This window comes from Gekko japonicus, unplaced genomic scaffold (genome assembly GCF_001447785.1).
Source record: "Gekko japonicus isolate JY-2015 unplaced genomic scaffold, Gekko_japonicus_V1.1 scaffold435, whole genome shotgun sequence".
Classification (NCBI taxonomy): domain Eukaryota; kingdom Metazoa; phylum Chordata; class Lepidosauria; order Squamata; family Gekkonidae; genus Gekko; species Gekko japonicus.
In genome coordinates this window covers 1,399,508-1,418,880 of record NW_015161417.1, presented here as the reverse complement: position 1 = coordinate 1,418,880, position 19,373 = coordinate 1,399,508, and positions in this window count along the sequence as shown.

Sequence of the window (19,373 nt, the reverse complement as noted above, 5' to 3'; positions counted from 1 at the left end):
AGCAATTATTTTTCCAAAATTAATTTTTATATTTAGAGCACTTCCTATATTTGTTCCAAACTCCTTGCTAAAGCAATGGCAAACTACTATCAACAACTTTATTTGGAACAATAAAAAACCACGTATTAATTTTCAAACAATGATCAGGACAAAAAAAACTGGAGGTTTAGCAGTACCCAATATTCAGCTATATTACGACTCAATTGTGTTAACCAACTTAATTAAACAATATCGTTCATCATACCAGGCAGACTGGAAAGCCATTGAGACCACTTTGTTGACATGTTTTACAGGTCAGCACTGGTTTAAACCGGCGCAGCACCCTGACTCATTTAAAATATGGAAGATGTTAAACTTGACAAGATTCAAGGATATTGCTACACAAGGGCTAATTAAATCTAAATCCCAGCTTGAGGACTTGTCTGGCCTGACAATCCCATGGTTTGAATATTTTCAAATCAGACACTTTCTTAATTCCTCATATTGTTCTAAGCTACGCTTAAAACTTACTGACTTCGAACGTTTACTTTTCAATGACTCAGTCCCCCTCAGAGGCCTAATTTCGCTAGTGTATTCAATTTTATTACAATCCAAGCACTCTCAACTACTCCAATACCAAAAATCTTGGCATAAAGACCTAACTCAAACGCTAAGCCCCGATCAATGGGTCCGCATTTGGAGTTCTCCAGCTATCACTTCTCCATGCTTAAATATCCAATTGCAATCGTATAAACTTATGGCCAGGTGGTACAAAACCCCTCTTCAATTATCCCACATTTCTAACTCAACCCCACCTCTTTGTTGGAAAGGCTGCGGGCTCGTTGGTTCTTATTTCCATCTTTGGTGGTCCTGTTCATTTATACAGCACTACTGGATTAAAATCATAAAAGAAATAAACAGCATTACATCACTACAAACTCCCCCCTCACCCACCGTGGTGCTATTGAATCTGTGGGAAACTCCAAACACCCCCAAGCATCTTCAAGATCTATCCATCACATTATTATCAGCGGCTAAAACATGTCTGGCCTCTAAGTGGAAATCCACAACAATTCCATCTGTGTCAGAATGGTATAACAAATCTTGGGAATACTTTGTCTTTGAAAAAATTTCGATTGAATTGGAGCATCCAGATGTAGAACGCCGTAAACTTTCTTTTATTCAGAAATGGTCTCCATTTATCCAAAAAGTATTAGGTCATGTGGACTTTTCTAGCATTGATATTGCGACCAAATCTGTTGCCTCTTTGATTGTTTCCTGTTAACTCTGTTTAATCATTTCCCCTACTTGTGTTGTAATATTATCTCGTATAGCGCATTATCTGTAATCTACACTTAACTGTTATGTTTTTGAACGGTCTTTGACACGGTTACTATATTACTGTTATATTCGTAAAACGCAACTTATTGTGTTTTGTGGTGTTCTTTCATGTTTGTATTTGTATTTCAAAGCTTTCTTGAATAAAATTGGTTTAAAAAAAAAATCTTTGTAGGAGATGTGGTTCAGTGGCAGGTAGAGCATCTGTTTTGTATGATGAAGGTCACAGGGTCAATCCCTGGCATCTTCAGCTAAAAGGATCAGATAGTAGGAGATATGAAAAACATCTACATGGCTGTGGTCACATGAGCAGTTTGTCACGACATACTAGCATTACCTGTGCAGATTTAAAGGACTTGATTAGGCAACGACATCCATCGGCAGCCTGTCTCACTCCGTGTTAGAACTGGAGTAATCAGGCGCCTGGGAAAGTCCAGTTGTAAGAGATGGTAGTGCTTCCACTCCATTTTGTACGGCATCTGAACTCTCCCGGTGTGAAAGGAACCTGGAAGGGAAGGGTGAATGGGCACTTTTCTGTGTCATTCATGGATTGCGGAGCTAGCTACCAGAAGTGGTTTTTCAGTTATGCACTTCTGCGCATGCACAATGGTGATTTTAAAAAAATCTCCCACTGGCACAGCATGTCCCATGGCTGATGTACAACACTACTGTGGATACTTGACCATGGGACGGCTGCACAGGTAGCCCGCAGCAGGTTGTGCTGTCTGGTTGGTATGCCCTGCAACACTTTAAGCCAGTGCAATTAGAGGCACCACCATATCATGCCAAGCTGCCAGTGTGACCACAGCCCATGTGACCCTGGATAGCTGCTGCCAGTCAGAATAGACAGTACTGAACTTCATAGAGTAATGGTCTGATTCACTGTAAAGCAGTTTCAAAAGTTCAGACCACAAAATTAGTATACCAGGGTACCACTCCCTAACAACTGATGACTCCTTACGGGCCTGGTAGCCAACCCAAGAATATGATCCAAATAGTTCTCTTTTAGATGAATACTTGTGGGGCAGGCCACTCTTAAAATGCTGGAGCAGAGAATGAAGCAGATAGCTCCACAGCATTCCATACTTCCCCATCTACTTCATGCTGACCGTGGCACTGAGACCCAACTGGGATCTAATGTACGTTCAGCTCATATTTCTTGTGATTCAGAACATAACTGAATGACCCATTGTAAGTGACACAGCCTAGTGGTAGAACATTTGTTTGATATGCATAATGTCTACGGCGTGATGCTTCTTTCATCACGATACCAGAAACCAAAACAACTGTCAGTACTTTGCACAATTGGCCTTTCAGCATAATATAGATTTCAGCAGGGGGGTTTTTGTAGAAAAAGCCCAGCAGGAACTCATTAGCATAATAGGCCACACCCAACAGCAGAAACTCATTAGCATATTAGGCCACAGCCCTGACAGCACAGCTCATTAGCATATTAGGCCACACACCCATGTTACCAGAAGTGTGGTAATCCAGCCACACCCACCTTTTTCTTCTTATCCTGTTGACCTTGTTTGTGGTCAAAACCCAGGGCTTTTTTTGTAGCAGGAACTCCTTTGCATGTTAGGCCACACACCCCTAATATAGCCAATTCTAATGCGTTTCTGCTGTTGGGTGTGGCCTATTATGCTAATGAGTTCCTGCTGGGCGTGGCCAACTTGGGAGCCAGCCGGAACTCCGTTCCTGTGCGTTCCTGCCCAAAAATAGCCCTGGATTTCAGAACACTTGGAGTATCAACAGTGCACCTTCTTGATGTCTTCAACAACAACAAAAAAGTCAAACTCTGCAGCAGCTGTGGCAGGCAGCCCCAATCGTAATAGAATGTGTGCCAAATCATTGCACAAGCAGCCCAGACCCTAATAGGAAAGAATGACTGAAAGTCCAGCATTGAAAGTGTGTAAGTGGAAATGCTGAGTCTTACCAGGTAATATTCAAATACTGCTGTACAACAGAAACAGGACAAACAGGTCCTTGATTCTATGTAAAAACATGATAATGGATGATAATCTACCTACTCATTCAGTCTTCATTTAGTTCTTTAGTTCAATTGTCCTGATTGCTGAGATTTACAGTCAGGTAAACAATCAACAGTATCATGTTTTAACTCTATGAGGGGGATATTTACCAAATTCTTTCATTCCACCACCTGTTATTCCTTGCAACCTGTTTTTTGGAAACAGAAAGGAATCTGTTTTATTCATCTTTTAGCTCCACTGTGATCTTTTCTTCTTAGTACATAACACAGTTCCTATGACTGTCTTTCTTCCTGGGCCTCATGTCATTTCACTGAGATACCTGGAAACTATGTGCCACAGACCATAAAATGAGAGTTTCCCCCCATGCTTTGGATTTCCACACAAGACAGAACCTTGATCTCTCAACACTCTCATGTATGGTTTACTTCAGTGCTTGTCACAAATTTATAATGCTTTCATGCCCATCCCTGTGAGATTTTTGGATTTCCAGCTCTAAAGATAGGGAGAAAGCAGATTAAGATAAATCATTAGCATTCTCAAAATGTTTTTTAAATGTCTGCTCCTGGAGAAAGAAACCTTCAAAACTTTTCAAAAATAATAGATAATGAAGGAAGCATGGACAATTAGAGATGAATCATAACCAGGAAGCATTAAATCTGACTACATGACCTGTTATGCAGTTAGCAGCATAGTTTTACAATTCAAACCTACTAAAGAGTTACTAAAAAATGAATCTCATCTAATTCAGTGGGACTTAGTTTTGAGTCAATGTGTGCAGGACTTAAGCCTTCAAAAATTATACTGCAAAGATTCACAAAGAATTTACAGATTCAGCAAATTTCTCTTTTTTACTATCCACAGATCTTTGAATAAGAATTGTGCTATTGATCTGAAGGTCATCCAAGTATAATTTTACTGAAAGAACATAAAAAAAAGCTCTGGTCGATCATGTCAAAAGTTCATCTACTCTAGCATTCTTTTTCCAGCAGTGGCCAATCAGATGTTTCCAGGCTTTAAAGGAGACTTTTGTCTGCCTGAGGCAGATCATGGTGACTAACAAGAGGGTTACTGAAGAGGGGAATAGGGTGGGAGAGAACTATAATTAGTGAAATCAGCTTTCAGCTTGAAACACCGAGGCTCACTCTAGAAATGTGTGCATCCTTACTGGAAACCCCATTTTCCTTCTTGGGAGCTCATCCCAGTTAAGTCAGGAGACACTGCATGATCAGGATTTGTTATGAAGTGTTTTTCTTGAACAAAATGAATACGCTCCTTTTATTCCCTTTTGTTTTTGTGTCTTGTTGGTAGCAGTGAGAGGTAAGCTAAATTGGATTGGGGGGGGGGAGGCATTTCACTCTTTAAGGGTAAGGAAGTATTTTACTCTTTCATCACACACAATTTCCCCCATTTAAATTTCACACTTTCCCAAATCTACTGTTTGCCTCACAGTGGAAAACCTCACAGATGAGTATAACAGTTCTGGGGAAAGGGGCAATTAAAACAAGGAAAGTAGCTCTCCCAGAACACCACTCCCCACCAATTAGCATTTATCATGGCCGCTTTGGTGTAAACTAACAACCACAGGAGATATGGCTCAAGGATCTTCCACTTTATGTGCTATTTGGAACTCTAACTCTATTAAAAGAAAGATGGAATTATAACTTGCTGGCTTCTCTCTTGGTCCCCCCTCCCCCTTTATTTCATTGTCAAATTGTAATGGAAGAAACTTTCTTAGGTTTGCAATCATAGGACATCATTTTACATAAAGATCTACTTCTAGAGGTTCACACATTACCTTTCATATGTTATAAAGGAATGCAAATTAGTTTATTTTTGGCATAGTTATTTCTGTTCCTAAATATGCTCTTTTTGTCCATATGAACCACAGTAAATATTTATAGAAAATACAAGGTGCTTATCTCAAGTTATTAAACAGTGTGCAAAAATACTAATACCCATTTTAAAATTGCTGTTGGTATAAAAATATATATCAAGAATATGCAACTCCTCTGATTTCACCCAGATTGTATCATAACAATGTGTCATAATGTTTTGGATGATGGGTTGGAGAATGTCTTTTGACCCATCTTGGCTTGGATCCAACCCAACGTTTCTTAATTGATAATTAAATACATCTTTCTTACTGTACAGAACACAACAGTGTAATGTGAATTATCTAAATAACGTGCAGTTTGCCCACTATTGGACCGTCCTGGTGATTTATGTATCAATCCATTTCCAGGAGAGGGAATTCCATTTATATTAATGTGGTTTGAGGGTTGGCTCATACTTGGCAGGACATCCCTTAATTTCTACTCTTCTTCCCTCTTGATAATGGTCAACATGTGAATTGATTTCACTCCAATTCACTGTGCTCTAGATAATATGAAAGTTCTCTATTTGCTTATGCTAGTCACCATTTAACGTTACAGTATATGTAAGACTTCACTTATGCCAATAAATGTACTGAACTGAACTGAATGTAAGACTTTCTGAAATTAATGAGTCTTAAATTCTTAGCTGCGTGCATAAGTCCTGTCCTGATTTTTACTTTCTTTTAATTGCTTTCAGTGTACAATGTGTCATTTGATGTGTAGCTCTCCTTTTAATTTGCTATCAGCTCTTGGGAGAAACCAGCATCAAACCTTTGCCAACCAAATAGATGAAAAGTTAGCATGGTATTTTTTGATCATCTATATTCAGAGCCGACAATTAATTTTACTATATATATTTTTAAATCCCCTGATTAAAACTTAAGCAACCAAACATCTTAAGCATTTAACGTGTGTCCTTCTCTATCAGAGCAAAATTGGGCATTTTCCTACACACAATAGAGGGGGGGGGAAGCAATTACTATCAATCAGTGACTAAGCAACAGATTGGAGTATTTAGAAAGACTCATTCATACACAGATTTGCAGCAGTGTTCAGCTCCTCTGATTAGATTCCATAGATTTTAAATTGTAGCTAATTAGGCTGTCATAGGTTCATTAATGGCTCTACTGATTCAGCACTCCCTCACCTGCATGCATATTAAAGCTCATTAGCTCCCTTGTCTAAAATACCACCTGCATTAATTGCTGCTGATGCACTAGGACTCTTCAGAAGCCTCTTCTGACAACTGGCCTACCTGCTTGTGATACCCATTGCCCCCCAGAGCTCTTTAGGAGTGGTGGTTCATGGCGTAGCACATGTGGTAATGCTGCAGCTGCTGCTCAGGGCAGTCAAGCTTGTTTTCTGCTTAACAGCAGGAAATAAATAATTAGCAATGGCTGTACTGTAACACTTAACACTGGGCAGGTTCATTTTCTCTGGAGCCTTTACTGTATGTTGCCTAACAATCTGTATTTTTATGTACTGCCAAAATGCCAGGAACATACTTGACTCATATAAATCAGCATCAGCAAGGAGAATCAGAAAGAGTTTGCTAGGGGTTTAGCGAGCAGCGCAGTACTGAGCAATGACCAGTACATGTGAAGGTGCTGAGAGCTCTTTGCATCTGCAGTTTTCAAGCATTTTCATAGAAGCAGGCAGATGGCGGAGTAATAATTTTCATCTATTGGTCATGATGTCCTTGTGGGGTCATATCAGCCATGATCTCTCACTCCCAGGACCCACTGCCTGGGAGTTAACCTATTGGATAGATGTTAGCTCTTTTATTTGGGGCAATATCTTCTTTCCAAGTCACAGGTACTAAAATCAGACTCTTTTTATCCCCAGTATAGAAGAAGGAAAACAATGTATAAATGACCAGAATATTTTTTTCTCGAAGCGTGAGTTCCTATCACAGCCAAGGCATGGCAAATAGTCAAACTCCCTAGAAAGGAGTTGAGGCAAATAGTACATTTTGCTTCTGTGTAGGAAAGAAAGCCCAACATACATACGTAAATACCATCAAGGTACAACTGACTTATGGAGACCCCAGCAAGGGTCTATCAAGACAAGTAACAAGCAAAGGTGGTTTGCCATCACCTTCCTCTGCAGAGTCCTCCTTGGTAGGCTCCTATCCAAGTACTGACCCTGCTTAACTTCCACGAGCTGACAAAATCAGGCTATACCATGCCACCTTCCCTCTGTAGAAAGCCCAACAGGATACCTTAAATCTTGCTTTGCATTCAGAAGACTCTTTCTCTGAAAACATGCTTGAAACATCATGTCAAAAAGAAGAATAGCCCTTAATTGCACGCAAAATATGCCAAGGTTAAGCAGCAATATGGAGAAAGAGGGCAGAAAGCCAAAATCCTTCACAAAAACCCAAACATTGTTCTGTATAGCATGAAGTGAGGGTATTGCTCTTGACACAGGCGGTCTTCAATTATTTATCGAATAATATGAAGAACATTTCAACAGGTCTTTCCTGTTACAAGCTCATTCATGCCCTGTTCCTGAACTTGCTGCTTTATTCCGTTATCTTGTTATGGAAGCATCAGATATTCTATTGATTCATATATATTTTTTTCTCTCCAAGACAAGCTGTTACTGGATTGCTCCCTTCTCTGTGACCAGGGCCTCTGAGAGCCCAAATAAACATGATGGCGACCATAGGTTCATCCCTGGTCGCTGACACTGTTTTAGCAGCAGTTGTAGTTTTTAAAGCATTGCTGAGCCCCCAAAATGGATTGGGCACATAATGCAGTGGCCCTAGGAGTGCTTGTTCCCCTCCCCATGCCTTCTCAAGTGCAGAACCCACCCCTCAGCTGTTTTGGCACCTGAAAAGGTGGGGGGGCACAAGAGCTCTTGGGGTCATTGCAATTTGTGCCTGATCCAGATTGGGATCTCAGGACAACTTTTAAAAAACTACAATTTCTTCTAAAATGGCACTGGCAGCCATGGGATGATCTTGTGACTGCCACCACATTTAGTTGGGCTCTGAGAGAGCAGAAATAGGGATACAAGATTTCTCAGGCCTAGTTTGCTACGGAGACCCCAAAGCCCAGCAGCCCACCTATCTTATTTTTCTCTCCTGAGAGAGCAAAGAAGAAGCAATCTTCTTGTTTGTTGATCTGAACTGATCTTGGTGCTTCGGCAAGAACTAGAAGCATCCATTATAGCTCACTTTAACAATTCAGTGGACTTGAAATCATAAGGAAAAACACTCCTGCAGCAAAAGAGCACTTGCTTGTTTTTCCAGTGAAGGGAAATGTTAATGTAAAAGAGTCCGAATTCCTAGAGAGGTTTTTCCTGAATCTGTTCTTTAAGAACTGGTGAGTTCCTGTGTGTGTCCATTTCGGTTTTCCTTTATCCACTCTGTTTTGACATGAAGTAAATTCCTGAAGTTATTTACTTCGGTGATCTCATTGAGTAATCCCATTGAGATTACTGAGATTTATTACTTACCTCTCTGTTCCTGTTCCTTAATTTTGTGTTTCCTTAAAGATTCTTTATGTTTCTGGAGGTGTTGGGGGGTTCACCCGATGGGAGCTTGGAGCCCATAGTGGCTCTGTGGTACCTAGATGTGGCCATTGTGAACATATTAGGCCCCAACTACATGTTACATTGAATTTAGTTTCTCATGGGTCTCCCGTCCCCTGCATATATGAAAAAGTGGCTTGAAGAAAGTGATTGCATGCTAAGGGACCAGAGGTGAAAAGTAAAGCGGGGGCAGGGGGAGGTTTGCCTAGCCTGTCTGCATTCAAACACAATCATATCCTTCACATGCTGAATCTGTTTTTTAATAAGTTGTAGAAGAAAACATGGACTTCTTTTCAACAAGTAGTCTGAGCTTCACTCATTACTAAGTAGTATTAATTTTCTAGATTTCTAATAACCTTACTGAATTCCTGAGTATGACTGCCAACCTTCAGGTGGAGCCCAGAGATCTCCCACTTTTACAACTAATCTCCAGACTACAGAGATAAGTACCCCTGGAGAAAATGGCTGCTTTGGATGATGGACCATTATATGCCACCAAGGTCCTTCCCCTTCCCAAACCCCTCCCTTTCAAGGCTCCACCCCCCACCCCAAGTATTTCCCAACCCAGAGCTGGCAACACTACCCCTGTGGGCTGAAAAAAGGCTTTGGATTTTTTACTCACTACAGGTGTTAACTATTTTAGCAAAATCTAGAACTTTTTAACTCATTACAGATGTTAATTAGCTCAGCAAAACTAGTGAATGGGCTCTCTACTGTTCTGGATTAGATTTGCATTTCCCACAATTATGTTTTACCCTCAACTGCCTGTGTCTCATGGCCGTTTGACCTCACTGTGTTTTGTTTTTTTTTTGTCCCTCTACTTGCCCTGAAGGGTTTATAATCTCAAATTTAATACAGGGGAGATAACAGGCAAGAACTGGAGATGGGGGATCCATAAGGAAAATTCTGCTTGTGGGCACTTTGGCTTAGTTTCACCAGAGAAGGGAGTGTTCAGCCAAAGCATTAATGCAAAAGGTTTTGAGGTAAGAATTGGAGGAAGTGAGGAAGGTGTTATGACCAGTGTTCCCTCTAAGCTGCGTTAGTGTGAGACAGCTCACAGTTTTTTAGCCTCTGGCTCACACATTTTTGTCTTGGCTCAAAAAGGATAGCTCCAGAGCAAACTAATTTATGCAGTAGCCAAATCACTCGCTCACAACTTTAATTGCCAGTAGCTCACAAAGTAGAATTTTTGCTCACAAGACCCCACAGCTTAGAGGGAACATTGGTTATGACACAGGTTTTCTGGGAAGTAATGCCAGGTATGAGGGGGAGAAAGGGTATTGCAATTGGAGGAAACAGAAGTATGGTGATAGAGCTTGACAGAACAAACCCATGGGTATCAATGTACCAGAATAGAATCAGAGAGAGGTAGGGGGGGGGGGGAGACCATAGAGGGCTTTGAAGGAAAGGTGTTGTCATGACTCACCATTCAGTTCAGTCAGTCAGTCTCTCCCATGCTTCAACCAGGTCAAGCTCACAGTGAGTCTGATGACAACTCAGAAGAAGGTGAGGAATGCCTTGACTCATTGATTGAGGAAATGCCTGGGTTCTGGACAGATGCAGATCCTCCTCCAGATTTACAACTAAAGCCTTTGACAAAGCTGGAGCTGTCCACAAGCACAAACTGTTTCTAGGAATTATAACCCGCCTCTGATAAGGAGGAAATCTCCCCACCTATGCTGCTAGAGTGTTGAAGGGGGGGAAAAGACAAAGGCAGAAGATAATCAAGTGCTCAAACCTGGAGAAATTGCTGGTTTCTTGTAAAGGACAAGAAGGACTTGGATGTGGAGGTGCTGCTGCAGTCCCATAAATACTTGTGAGTTGCAGCCAGTTCTTTGCTAGCTGCAGTTCTTGTTTTTCCTAGTGACTTCCTGAATCAGCCTTGCTTCCTGACTCCTTGTGCTTTGACTTTCATTCCAGACCTGACTACGCCACTTGGACTTGCTCTATATTCTGGCTCCTTGTGCTACAACCTTTGTTCTGGACTTGACTATGCTTCTTGGACTCACCTTGTATCCTGACTTCTTGTGCTTTGACCTCTGAACCTGACCACACCTCTTGGAACTTGCCGTTTTGATTCTTGACATTGGTGTCTTCACCTCCTGCCTGGGGTCTTGACTATAGTTGGGATTGTCCACCAAACCCAGATGATGGGGGTCTTTCTGTGATTTAATGATACTGGGCCTTTTGCCTTGGCCACTAATATTAAATATATCATTATATGAGAGGCAAGACATCTTCCTTTTTGTCTTAGCTTTTTCACTCACCTTCTTTGTCTCTAAACCGACCAGCTTAAGGGCTTACATTTGCAATACAAATAGCCAGTCAGCCATGCACTGCCCTATTTACATTGAAATAACAGAACATGTGCCTGTGTTTTGTGCTTTAAAGGGTTTTTGTTCTGATAGTTTTGAAACTGCAGTGCTAGGTAGGAGGAAAAATCCTCTGTAGTTGCTGCAGTGTCTTGTCTTAAGCTTATTGAAAAGGAAGTGGGGGGAAAGTACACACAGCTTTAGAGACCTTACAGAAACCCAACCTGAAGGACAGCTCTTTGAAGTCTAAAAACATGCCTAATCTACTTTTACTTAGTCTAACAGAAGAGCTATATTTACCATGCTTATGTCATTATGGATTTTATTTTGTTCTGAGTACGAGGTGTATGATAGTCTGGAGATTATCAATTTGGGATACATCTGAAAGTTGTCTTTGATCTCCTTAAAGCTATCAATCTTCAGCCTCAGAAGGAACAAAAAGATAAGAGAAACTAGAAACCTCATTTGCATTGGATACCTTTGGGAAAAAAGGCAAGAAAACAGGGAACTAAATAACTAGAAAGCCAGAAGTCCTGCTCTGCTCACTGGAGGGTCTTTGTCAAATTGCTGGTTTTATAGCCGGAGAAACATCCAACAGACTGTAGAGAGATAAAAACCAGTAACTCAATTACTGCCAAAGGCAGATGTACTGTTTGTAGGATTTGTAAAACTAGGATTTGTTTTAATGATGAACCAGATTCCGAATCTTGTGTCAGATATGGCAGATGCTGTATACAAAAAACATTTGTTCAGACTTTAGAAATGGGATGATAATTATTAAAGAACTGGGAGGTCTTGCATTTAAAAGAGCAATGTCTGAAAACTGCATGTTGTCTTTTTTGCCCCTTTTGAACCTAAAGTACACCACTAGTGTTTTACCCCTCGGATATGACAGCCATTGTCACCGTCAGCTTTTGGAATATGTGGGAGAACAGTTGGATACTAAAAGTTAAATCAGATGGATGGATTTCCTTTTTTAAAATCCATGTGGTGGCATTCAATTATTTGCCAATATTTCCTTTCACATGTAGGCTTGGGAAAGCACTTGATAAAATTTTGGTTTCAGATGAATCATTTCTTAGCCTCATTTGTAAACAATCAGAAAGTGGCAGTTCAATAAACGGCAGGGTCACTCCCATTCATATCGATGAAACATTTCTATTGAATCTATAAACTTCAGTCAAACATTGATTTCAGCGTGCATCAAAATTCAGAGTGAAATAATGAAAAAGACTGTTCTACTACACAAACCCCTCTCCAAAAAGGAAGGGGGAGGTATATACACCCCCCAGGGAGGGTTGCTTTAATATTAAATCCTACTCCCTCACAAGTCTTTTTGAGCCATGCTCAGCATGACCATAGATCATAAACAATAATTGTTATAAAATGTGCTATAGAAACACCACAGAAACAAGAGTAGTCCTGACAAATCCATGCAGTTGCCCATTGTGTTAGAACATTGATCAGATTCAGGGAAGGTCACCAGAAAGATTAGGTTAGCTAAAGTAGTTTTTGGAAATAATTTCAATGTTCCTCTTGAGATGAAACGGCTGAGGAATTTCAAGGGAAACCAAAAGAGTAACAAGTTAGGATTATGAAATGCAGGATACATGAGGTGAGACATAATTATGATGATATTCAAATGTAATAAAGAAAAGTACAGAGTCCATTCACAAGGATAGTTACCAGTAGGGATGCATTCTAATTCAGCATTTTCACACTGGAGTTTCCCTTTGAAGTTCTCTCACTGTAGATTGGTCACTTTTAAACTGGCAATAGTGAATCATTGACAATATCTATGTGGAGGCAGGCAATGGCAAACCACTTCCAAACACCTCTTGCCTTGGAAAACCTATAGGGTCACCACAAGTCAGCTGTGACTCGACAGCAAAAATCAAAATAAAAATCCATCACAGCACTCGTGTTCTGAGCAGGCTTCTGCTCTCCATTTTGAAGCCCAAGAGCTCACCATCCCAAACATCTACAAGGCATTTTTTTGAGAACTAGTAGTCTGTCTTTGTACCAACTTTTACTAACTAACTAACTAATAGTGATCACAAGCTTCACCAGACTGCCTATTAAGAAACACACTACCCTCCAAAGAAGGTGCCACAATCCTCAATTGTTTCCAAATAACTAAAGTCAAACCAGAGAATCTCTGCAGTAGAAACTGAAGGGGGGCATTTTTACAAGCCCAGCGGTACAAGTGCAATCACAAAGTGCCCAGCAGAACTCAGTACCATTGTGGCAATGCCAGCTGATGTCAAGCATAGAATCACAGTTCAAGTGCTGGGGGCAGGGTTGGAAGCTCAGCAGAACCAGTGAAGTATACAGTGCCCAGCAAACCCAGTTCCTTCTGTTCATAATATTAACAAAGGTTTGCTGCTATGTTACTCTTAAATGCATTCTGTCACCAAGCAGGACAGGGATGAGATAGAGTTACCATATTTTGGAAAGCAAAAAAGAGGACATATTTCCCGATGGACTACTTCAAAAAACTGATCACTATGACAAATCTCATTTTAGATACCCCTACTATTTAAACTGAAGCTTCCCTCCACTGGGGACTATAGGGCAAAAGAGGCTCAGCCTCCCAACCCAAAAAGAGGACATTTTCATCAATTTTTTTAAAAGAGCCTAAAAGAGGGTGGACAGACAAAAAAAAAAAGGAAATATTATCTGGTAACCCTAGATGAGAAGATCTTGAGATCTAGAAGTGAAAATAAGGAGGTAACATGGAATAATTAGGTGAAGGAAGATAGAAATGAATGAGAAATGTGTGGAAAAGAGGAAGAGAAATTAAGAGAGGGAAAGGTTGTTTTATCTTGCTGCAATACCCTAACTACTGCTTTGCAAGATCTGGCTGAGCTTGTGCAAGGAAATTAAGAGAGAAAGGTTGGATTATTGGAGAAAATGACCTGCAGGCTGGCAATTGGTTGTTGTTAAGCGAGTTTGCTTCAGTCTTGGAGAAAGCCAGGAAGTGTAGCTGATCCTAGCATGCTGTTTGCTATACTCAAACTTCTCCAAGCCCCTAGTGGCTGCAACCAGAACTGCATTTTAAAAATTAAAGGAAAGACATTTGGCTGGACACTGAATGACACTGGCTTCGAAGGTACCCTTCAAAGGTCTTCCTCAGGCTGCATCTGGGATGGAGCACCTCCCCCCATCCCCTTGGTATGCCACTGTATGTTGCTCATTTTCAGTGTTTGCTAATGAAAGGGATACGTTTTTTGAAAACACAGGTTGCCTCAGAGTGTGTGCCACAATATTCCTAACTTACAAAAAAGGTTTTACTGTTACAGCCAATCCCAGTCAAGGCCTAATTAGTCTAAAACTGAGCCTAATTAAAAGCAAATAATCCTGCTTTGTCACTTGGTAATGTGACCAATTAAGCCCACCCTGCCAAATACAGGGACAGGAGTGTGAGCAGCTACAAAAGGCAGGTGCCATTCTAGAGGAAGAGCAAACCTTTCCAGCCCGTATGTTCCTCTGTCCTGGTTGGCCCAGAAACCTAGTCTCCCAGCATGCCCACTAAAACGCTTGGCATCTTCTTTTCTTTTCTTTTTTTAGAAGAGGAGGGTAGACAAGGGGTGGGGTCTTGTTCAAGTCTTCATGAGAAAGGTGATGCATTCTGTTTCCCTAATCATATTAGACTGGCTGTTGTGAGTCTTAGCTTAGACCCTCATCTATTGACTGAAGTCAAATCACTAACTTTCAGCAAAATTCTTTAGGTATGTACTGGTGGTCTGTCTGTGAGAAATTACTGTCGTAACACATTGACAGGAAAAGGAGTTATCTACAGAGTTGCCAAGCAGAAAAAAATACAGGGATGTTCCCCTTTGAGGCAAAATACTTGATTAGTTAATTCTTCCCTTCTTGTTTTCCACTAGACCTTTCCTCAGGACACTCTAGGCAGAATAAGCCCAGAAAGTAACCTTTTGTAGTTAGAGCAGGAGGGATGAAGAATCACAGAAATGTTTGTGAGCTACACAGTGCAATCGTATACCTGTTTACTTGGCAGTCACAATGAGTTCAATAGCATAATTCTGAAACAAGTATGCCTGGGATTCCATCTTAACAAAATCCTCAACAGACATCAATGGACACTGATATCAATGAACTTAGAAGGATATAACTCTGCTTAGGATTGCACTGCTACTAGTCATATAATATTCAGTCAGGGAATCCCAAGTGGTAAAGAAGATGTTCCAAAATGAAATGTCATTTATTTCTAATGGGACCTGCACCAGCTTCTAAGGGCCCATTAATAGCCATAAATCAATCATTTTGCAGGCCCAAGGGCATGGAAGGGAGCAAGGAAGTACCATGACATCAACCAGTTTGGAAAAATTCTGGCCACAGCTTTTATACAATACAACTGCAGGACCACTGGCACAACATGGGGATGGATCAGGCATTGGATGACCTGCCAGTTGCCAGATATCCCTGTCTCCCCAGCCTGCTGTGGGAGGTGAAATCATGGACTGACAAGCCCCAGGATCCATGTGGATGCCAAAGACTTTGTGGTTCCCTTGCCACCCAGCGGTGAGAGCCAGCTGACAGTCCACTGGATGGCTCCACCCCCAAGATACCTTAAGGGAATCCCCAGAATGGGAGAGTTGGATGAGCAGTCACAGCCTCCCCCCAAAAAAGATCCATGTCAGTGCTCAGTCTGCCCAACCAAGCTGTGATGAAGCAAGATAACACAACAAACCAATAAGTATCAAAATGCAACCTGTAACAACCAAAAACACAGGGAGAGTGGGAGGGAAAGCTGGAACTGACTGGGAACAAAGTCCCCATGGTAGCCCAGTTAAATAGAGGAGGGGCAGACTGGAGTGAAAACTCTGAACTCCAGGTCTGCCTGGAGCTCTGCCCCTCCCAGGACAGCCTAAGGAGGATGTGATTGACCAGCCTACAACTGCTGCTGAAGCCACCATACAACCAGCACAGAGCTGGTGAAAGGCCTTCCTCCACTTGCCCCCAGGCTACAAGGGCGGCCTCTGGGTAAGTTCAGGTTGCCACTATCTGTCCCAGCATATTCTTATCTCATAAATAATTTGTAATCTTTCTTGACGTTCAGAAGGATGGAAAGAACGCAGAATCAATATTCCCTAATATCTGCCTTTGGGAGGGAAGGTGGCATAGTATAGTCTGATCTAGTCAGATTTTGGAAGCTGAGCAGGGTCAATACATGGAAGGGAGACCACCAAGGAAGACTCTGCAGAGGACGGCAATGGCAATTGCCCCTGCTTCTCACTTGCCTTGAAAACCCCATGCTGGGGTCACCATAAGTCTGCAACTTGATGGCCCTTTATGCACAGAATGCCTGCCTTCAGCAGGCGTACTTTAAGGCATGTACTGAGTGCTCTAACAGCCTCAGTCTAGCCATGGGATTTAACATTTTATATGCTTGGGGAAGAAATGGTAAGGGAAAAGAAGCAACTATATAACTTTGTTTTTGTTGAGTGTATGTATTTCAAACAGAGCTTTTCATAAAGTTCTTTGGATTGCAGTAGCAACCATGCCAGTGAAACATCGGGATGTCCCCAAACCGTGTGACTATTCCAATTCAGTATGAAAGTTGGAGTTTTTTTCATAGTTCCTCAGTGCTTGGGAGAAAATTGTAGCAATCTTTTCCCCAGCCAGAATAAAAGTCAATAGTAGAACTGAAACAAAAAATTGACACCTGTAAAAAGGGTATAAAATGGCATTCAAATGACACATGATATATAAATACCATCAAATGGCTTTAGAATGGTAGAATACCGTAGGAGAAATGAACAAAAGGCAAAACTAGAAAAGAAACAGATAGGACAAAAATGTTTCTGACATATATGTATGGAAAAAATGAAAATGAAATTGACTCAATGGGCTGGGCAAACTAACCTTATAGATTTTTGCTTTTAGAGCCAACGTAATTTCAATTAATCACTCTGTTATTTGCAGACACTAAGTTCTACACAATGATATGCAATATTGTTTATTATGTAATTTTCTGTAGAGTTTATCTAAGCCCAACTTCCTGTTCAATTAAGCATTGATTTCTAATGCTCAGGTTCACAGGATGGGGTGAGCAGGGTCAACACTGCCTGTGAAAAGGAAGGGACAGCAACTGAAACCAGATTAATTTGTACGGCTGGGCTCAGTATAATCTCTAGTCTCACTGGACTGAATAATATACTAGATAATTTGTGATGATTCTGAATTATATCCATCTTGCTTTAGTTGATTTGCAGGGAGTGATGGGGATAACAGATTCCAAATGTTACAGATATGGCCTAGAATATAAAGCTCTCAGTCCAAGTGTTTTATTATATATTCATTAAATTTATATCTCAACTTCCTTTTGCCAACGTAGCATACACAATTTTCCCAAGATGCTTCCCATGCAACCACTGGCCAGATCCAGGCCTGCATAGCTTCAGTATTTTGTACCTTCCTACCATAACCTGAGAGAGTGATGTTTGATATAAGGCAGTAGCAAGAATGTTGGACTAGTATCTGGGAAACCCAGGTTCAGCTCCCCACTCTGCCATGAAAGCTTGTTGAGTGACCTTGGGGCATTCACAAACACTCAGTTTAACCTTCTCACAGGGCTGTTGTGAAGATAAAATTGAGGAGAGGAGAATGATGGAAGCCACTTTGGGTTCCCATTGGGGAGAAAGGCAAGATATTAATAAATGAATGAATGAATAAATATCAGTTCTTCCATGCTTGGTGGAAACTGTCTGCGTAGACTACCTTTTGACTCTATTTCTGCCACCAAATCTGCATTGTCTTTTTTCGGTACTTGTCAGAAACTGTATCAAATTAATGACTGATTGTCCTTGTTTGATGGATGTGTGATTGTTTGAAGGATCATTGGTTGATGGATATGTAATTGTTTAATGCAAAAGTATTTTCACGGATGAACAACTTGTGCAGAATAGGGAATTTCTGAGCTCTACAGATACTACTGTGGGGATTACAATGATGGTCAGAATTTGAGAACGTTACAATAACCACTAACCACTCAGCTGTTTAGGAGAGAATCCTTAAGAAGCAGGGTGGCACTTCCTTAACTGAATAAGGGAAAGACAAGGAAAATAGGCAAGAGAGGGAAAAAATGCCTGGGCTCACAAATGCCTGACTGCTCTCCCCAAATTTCCAGAAGTTTAACAAAAATGCAAGGATAAGGTTTTGAGAAGGATCCAAACTTAGTGGTGATTACCTGCACTGTAACATCAAAATCTTCAGTGGCTCATCCATCACAAAATGACACCTGACACCTTGATAAATCATCATTTGTTTCTAATTCAGTTTCTCTTGCATATTTGCAATTTTTGGAAACTTAGATGATTACATCAACATTTTGTTATGAACTCAGGTTTTAGCACCATTGCCCCACTCAGGGGTCATCAGGATTGGGATCCATTTAACCTTTCACTTCCTAATCACCAATTCATGTCATGCCCTTGTTAGGGCTGATTTTTTAAAAAATCCCTTTAATAACGTACATGAAGTGAATTAATTATTCATTTAATTCTTTGGAGCCAAGTATCACTGTCATCAAAAACAACCATGTGGAACCTTCTGGAAGCAGACAATGAGTCCAAGCAATAAATGGAATTGTTAATTACATTGTTTTTTTCTCACATAGAAAAACATTTTCCTGCTTATGTTGTAATCACTTTTTGTTATTTATACTGATCAGTGTTAATTATATTGCATAAGGACCACAAATGTCTATATCATATGAATGCTCCATGATATTAATTAGCCAAAGGGATGTATTGTTGTTCTCATATGAAATCTCCTTCTCGGCTTCAGCTTTCTATACTCATGCAGTCTCCTAGTAGACTAGACTCTGATTTACGTGCCTCCAAACTGAGAGCCAGTTTGGTGTAGTGGTTAGGAGTGCTCTAATCTGGAAGAGCCAGGTTTGATTCTGCATTCCTCCACATGCAGCTGCTGGTGTGACCTTGGATCAGTCACAAGTTGTCTCAGAGCTGTTCTCTCAAGGGCAGTTCTTGAAAGAGCTCTCTCAGCCCCACCTACATCACAGGGTGTCTGTTGTGGGAAGGGGAAGGGAAAGGAGATTGTAAACTGCTCTGAGACTCCAAGTGACGGGTGGGGTATAAATCCAGTCTCCTCCTCCTCCTCTTCTTCTTCTTCCAGAGGCCATTGGCTGCTGTTGCTCCATAGTGCACTTTGAAGATATTGTAGACATAATATATAAAGAATTACATTATCCTGATCATTTGTCCTTGACTATCCATTCTTCCCTCCATGCTTCTCTCCCAGTTCGAGCACAGTTCCTCTGCACCCAGTACATATGTCCTCATCCCTGATTCCAT